Below are 5462 nucleotides of genomic sequence, written 5' to 3'. Positions count from 1 at the left end.
ACCTCCTTGGGCACCGTGTTCCAGTGCGTCACCACCCTCTGTGTGAAAAGCTTCCTTCTAATATCTAACCTAAATCTCCCCTGTCTCAGTTGAAGACCATTTCTCCTCTTGTGCTATCACTATCAACCCTCGTAAACAGCCATTCCCCTTCCTGTTAATATGCCATTACGAGGAAAAGAACATAACTAAAGGGATTCCTCCCTCTTTTCAAAGATCTTGTGCTCCTCCCTTCCTTACCATTAAGGTCCCAAGTCCTTCCGTTGCATTATTGCCACATGCTGTGACACAGTACAGATCAAGATGCAGTATGTGGTTTTTGAAGGGTAATACTGTCTTTAGATGTGTCTTCATTTACTTCCACATTTCTGAGATATTACTATAGAACTATCTGGCCTGGAAAAAAAAGTTATTTTTTCTAAACATAATTATTTTCTTAAATTGTCCGGAAAAAAATGATCAGTTTCCAGACTGCATAGATAAAGATAATATTCAATTGATGAAATGCCATTTTAGGCATCTCAATTGTACTTTGCACATTTATTCTTACACAAGATTTATAAATAACACTATCAAGTTGTTACACTTACTCTTCTTTACTTGAACCGGTCCTGATTCCTTGAAGTTTCCCTTGCCAAAAATAACAACATCTAAACCCAAATTGAAGAATTTTAAGAATCACTCAAAAAGCCTGAAAGGGAAAGTTTCTGAAATAAAACTCATGAGCAAGAAATGCAAGAACACTTCTGACAGGAATTTGCATAGGAAGCATCTTATTTCACACTAATTACAAAAAAGTGAAAGATAGAAATTGGGTTCTGACTGCAAACAAGTCTTCCTTTGTACTTGCTGCAGTCTTTCCACTTGTGTGTGATCTATTAGATACAATTTTCACCAGCAGAGAAAAACAGTTAAAGAAAAATACATATTTCCTGGCTTCTGGATTCACAGGTAATTCATCTTCAAGAAAAATCTAACAAGACTGAGATGCATCAGTTTTCCCATTTATCTTGTACATATGATAGAGATGCATATGTTTGTTGCACAGACAAAATGCTAGAGTATTTCAAGACTGTTCATTTTACTGAGAAATACTGGAAGGAGAAGAGTTTTCTTCCTACTTTTAAATTGTACTGGTATCTTCTCTCTAACTTACTCGGAATTCTGAATTAGGACAACTTATTTTTAGCAGAATAAATGACAGTACATTAGCAAAGGTATCATGTGACCATCACTACTATGGTTTCTAGGGGTAGGGGGGTGTTTTATTTTGTTTTCTAACTCGACCAACTATCTTATGTTCAATAGGAGAGGGGGCAAAGAGAGTTAGCTGCATTAGAAACTTTTTAGGTGGGTGACAAAAGCAGGTGGGGGAGATTACTTTTCTCACTTTTCCAAAATTCTATTAAAATAACAAACACTGAAATAAATAAAGAGTATAATACTTTTGTGTCCTACAATATGGGATGTTCTGTTTTCCTTGTCATCACGGGTTTTAAGAAAAATGAATAAAACAGGTATATATAATAAAACTTGGCTGTACTACGTGTTTCACTTCCAGATCCCTTGTTCTGTAGTCTAAAACAAATCTTCTACTGGTGAAATGTATTATTTTATTCTTCCCTGAGATTTTTTTTTCTTTCCTTTTCAACAATTTGTTAAAACACCTCATTAATTAGTTAAGAACTTAAGAACAAAGTTTAAGACAATTCAGTAGTATCTCTGGTAATGACTATGTTCTTTTCACTGCCTGAAGACAAATCTCTGAGGAGAGCAGGCTGCAAGTTAAAAGGACACTCAACAGTAAAAACCAGAAGATTCCCAAATAAAGGAATTAAACAATATTCCAAGAATTTACTCTCTCTAGTCTGACAAGATAGTTTATCTACTGGGGAATAGTGAACACAAAACTCAACCAGGAATACATTTTTATGATCACTAATAAATGGTTCTCTATAATGGCTTCACAGCCCTGAGACAAGCATTTCCTGTTCCTGTTCACCCTGTCTAATGCAGAGTACTTGTTTCTTTGCATCATAAAATGTTCATTTATTTTTCTTCCTTGAATAGTAGAGTGGTTTTCATGGATGTTTATATAAGATATTATTTTCCTCTGGAAAAAGGTAGGATATCATTAGTTGTAATGTTAATTGCCATGGCAGACTGGCAGAGTGGATAACTGTTAAGCTGGTAAGCTTAGTATTTAAATGGAGACCTTCAATATTTTTCTTCATAAAAAAAAAAATCTAAAATTCAATTCTTCAGAATGGAAATTGCATGGTGAATTTTTAGTTTGTTTTTAAAAAGTTTTCTGGCGTCAACCTTCCCTCATTTAAAGAGCATTGCCCACCTTTTCATCTGAGACCTACTAATTAAATCAGGAAAATACCTGGTATAACAACAGTTTACAGCCTCTACAGATGAGTTCTTTGTGTGGAAGCTGCAGCCTCTTTCGAGGACTGCATTTGCTTCCAATGCATTTTGCTAAGATTTGGCAATGGAAGAAGTAACCAGAGAGAAGAGATTGACACCTCCCTCTCTGCTTCTCATGAAAAAGTTATAGACCACAAAGAGTTCATTTCCCAGCCCTCTACTCCCTAAGTAAGCTACTCTCAGCCATCCCCTATACATCTTGCTGTCAAGTCCTTTAATCATTTTGTTGCTCTCCTTGGGACACATTTTAACATTTTCATGCTCATTTTATATTGTAGAGCCTAAAACAGCACATAATACTAAGGAGAGGCCGTACCAATGCAGAGTACAGATGGACAATCACTTTTTCTGACTAGACAATTATGCTGTGCACAATGAACCCCAGGACACAGTTGGCCTTTTTGGATTTTGGCTATCAGGAAGTAAACAAGATAACGCTCATTTTGGACTCAAACATGCTTCTCTGGCCAACACACAAAGCTATTTCAAATCAAATGCACGATAAAAGAACAGAACTTTACTCATGTCATTTAGCCAGAAGTTACACTGAACAAGAAGAAGAATGCAGATATTTAGCCTCAGAGTAAGAGAGAGTCAGAGATGACTGACAAAAAACATGAGAACAAGATAATCTGTAATGGTCAGGCAAGAGCTGTCTAGAAGCCTCTGCCTTAGTCAATGCTATTAGAATGAAGATAAGTACAGAGTACTTATAAGTATTCCAGATAGCAAAGAATACGTTAAACAGGAAGGTGCCCCTTGATCAGCAGGATAAATGCATTATTTCATGGTCTCTCAAAAAAATCCTCTGATTCTTGAAGCTGGTTCTTCCAAGCAAGGCTGACCTTAAAGAAGCATTCATGAGACTCTAGGAAATCTGCCCACAGATCCAGTATTTTGCAGGCCTGATAGAAACGGTGCAGTGATAGAATCTCCCACAGCATAATACACTTCCACAATATACACGCCTCCTAAGGCCAGGAGGCAAACTCCTCCTTCCTTTTTAGGGAATGTGGTTGTCATGCCAACAGTTAAAGAAAAGCAAGCTGCAGCGACAGCTAGTGATGAAGCCTATTTGTATTTTACAGTTTCCCTGGAAGGCTGTTACTGAATTACAGGTACTTCACAACAACAACATTGTCTCACTTGGCACTGTTTATGTCCATGCTTACTGCTTCTGTTATTATCTTGCCTCTTGCTTCCAAACTCATGTACCTGACCTCTTGACAAGGACAGAGCTGACATATTTTGACAGTATAGATGCATGCACACAGGCCTTGAGTTATTCTCTTTCCTTTAGGGATCTGCTATGTTGTGTATAATTATGAAGGCGGGACCTTAACTAGAATATTCAGCATTTGGTGTATCAGCAGAGGGATTAGAGTCTAGCAGAACTCCTCAGAAAAGAGATGAAGTAAACCTCCAACATAAATCAAGGCAAAGAGGCAGCTGAGTACTGGATATTGATATTGTCAAACTGACTTATTATTCAGAAATGTAAAGTTTCCTTCTGCAAAGGCCAATGAAGAGGATACATATAGCTGCTATAATAGCTGCTACAGGAAGAGAAAAAAAATCAGCTCTTAGCAGCATCTCTCACAGTGCACTCTCACAATCACTTTCATAACTCAAGTGTGCAAGATTTCTACCCACTTTTATACACAAAAACTATATTCACATTGGCATTAAATCTGTGATTATTCTAAAAAAACATATTCTCTTAAACAATGTAGACTAATTTTGTGCACAGTACTTTATTGATATGTATTAGAAATCATAACATTACCAAATTTGCTGGTTTTGAAAACATTTTCTTAACCTTCTTAGCATCCCTATTCCTACCATTCTGAAAAGGCATATGGATTAGAATTCATTTTATGTGTATTTTGCAGGAAATGGCAAGATTCCCCAAATGCAACAAAACCAAAGAAACTCTTCTTTAAAGTCTTGAATTCTAGTAACATTACTGAGCAATATTTTTTTTTTGCCTCAACAGAATCAAGACTTGCAAAAGGAAGAGCATGAGGAAAGAAGAATTATGTAAAAGTTTCCAAATTATTAGAAAGATTAAATTAAGCTACTTAATAAACAGACAGGTAGAGTGCAGCTGCAAATGCTGCGTGCCAGCTATAAGTAGATCTTACCTATTTCCATTGAGCAACTTTGTAGTTTTCAATGAAATAAAATGAATAAATAAATGAATAACAAACAAATAAGTGTCATCTTTAACGCAAACGAAGAGTTACCCTACCCGCAGCCACTGCTTCTCTGTGAGAGCATCACTGTAGTCCACATCCCTGCGCTGGCGGGATCCTCTTCCAAATATCTTTTCCTCCTCTTCTTCACATGTGAGCCTTTCAACTTCAGCATCATCCTTAATAATCCAGGATGGCAATTCATCCTCCTCCATCAAGCGGGGCTTGCGCTTAGGGTTTCTGGCATCTTCTCTACGACGGTCCATGTCCATACGCTGAAATGTTAGATGGGGAAGGATAAAACAGTTGTAAAGGCAACTAAAACAAACCATTGGAATTCCTGCCATCTAAAAATACTTGAAACTTTAAGCCAAGTTCTTCACAAGTACTTCCCTTCCTCTAGCCCAATACTTGTAAAATGCAACTATAGAAAGAAGTAGTTACATTTTACAGTTGATTTTCCATAAAGTTCATTACTCCATAGTTACTTTACACTGAAGTAACTCCACAGGATCCAGGTAAGACAACGTAGATTAGAAAAAGAGGGAAGCTATCCATTAAAAAGCTCTATTTTTTTTTTTCCACACAAGTTTTATGGCTTCTATATATTCATAAATGTGATTTGCAAATATATTAATTCCTTTACAACATCCTCATGTTATATAACTAAAAAGAATAATTGAAAACATACTAGTTTTGAGATTCTGAATATCAGAGAAAGTAAACTGAAAAGCAGACATTAGAAAAAAGGAATCCAAAGAGAGAATTAAGAATTCAAAAAAAAGATGACTCAATGACAGAAATCCAACCAGCTTCAACAAAAAAAAATTTATTTCT

The sequence above is a fragment of the Meleagris gallopavo genome, chromosome Z (genome assembly GCF_000146605.3).
Source record: "Meleagris gallopavo isolate NT-WF06-2002-E0010 breed Aviagen turkey brand Nicholas breeding stock chromosome Z, Turkey_5.1, whole genome shotgun sequence".
NCBI lineage: Eukaryota > Metazoa > Chordata > Aves > Galliformes > Phasianidae > Meleagris > Meleagris gallopavo.
Note: the sequence above shows the minus strand (reverse complement) of the source record.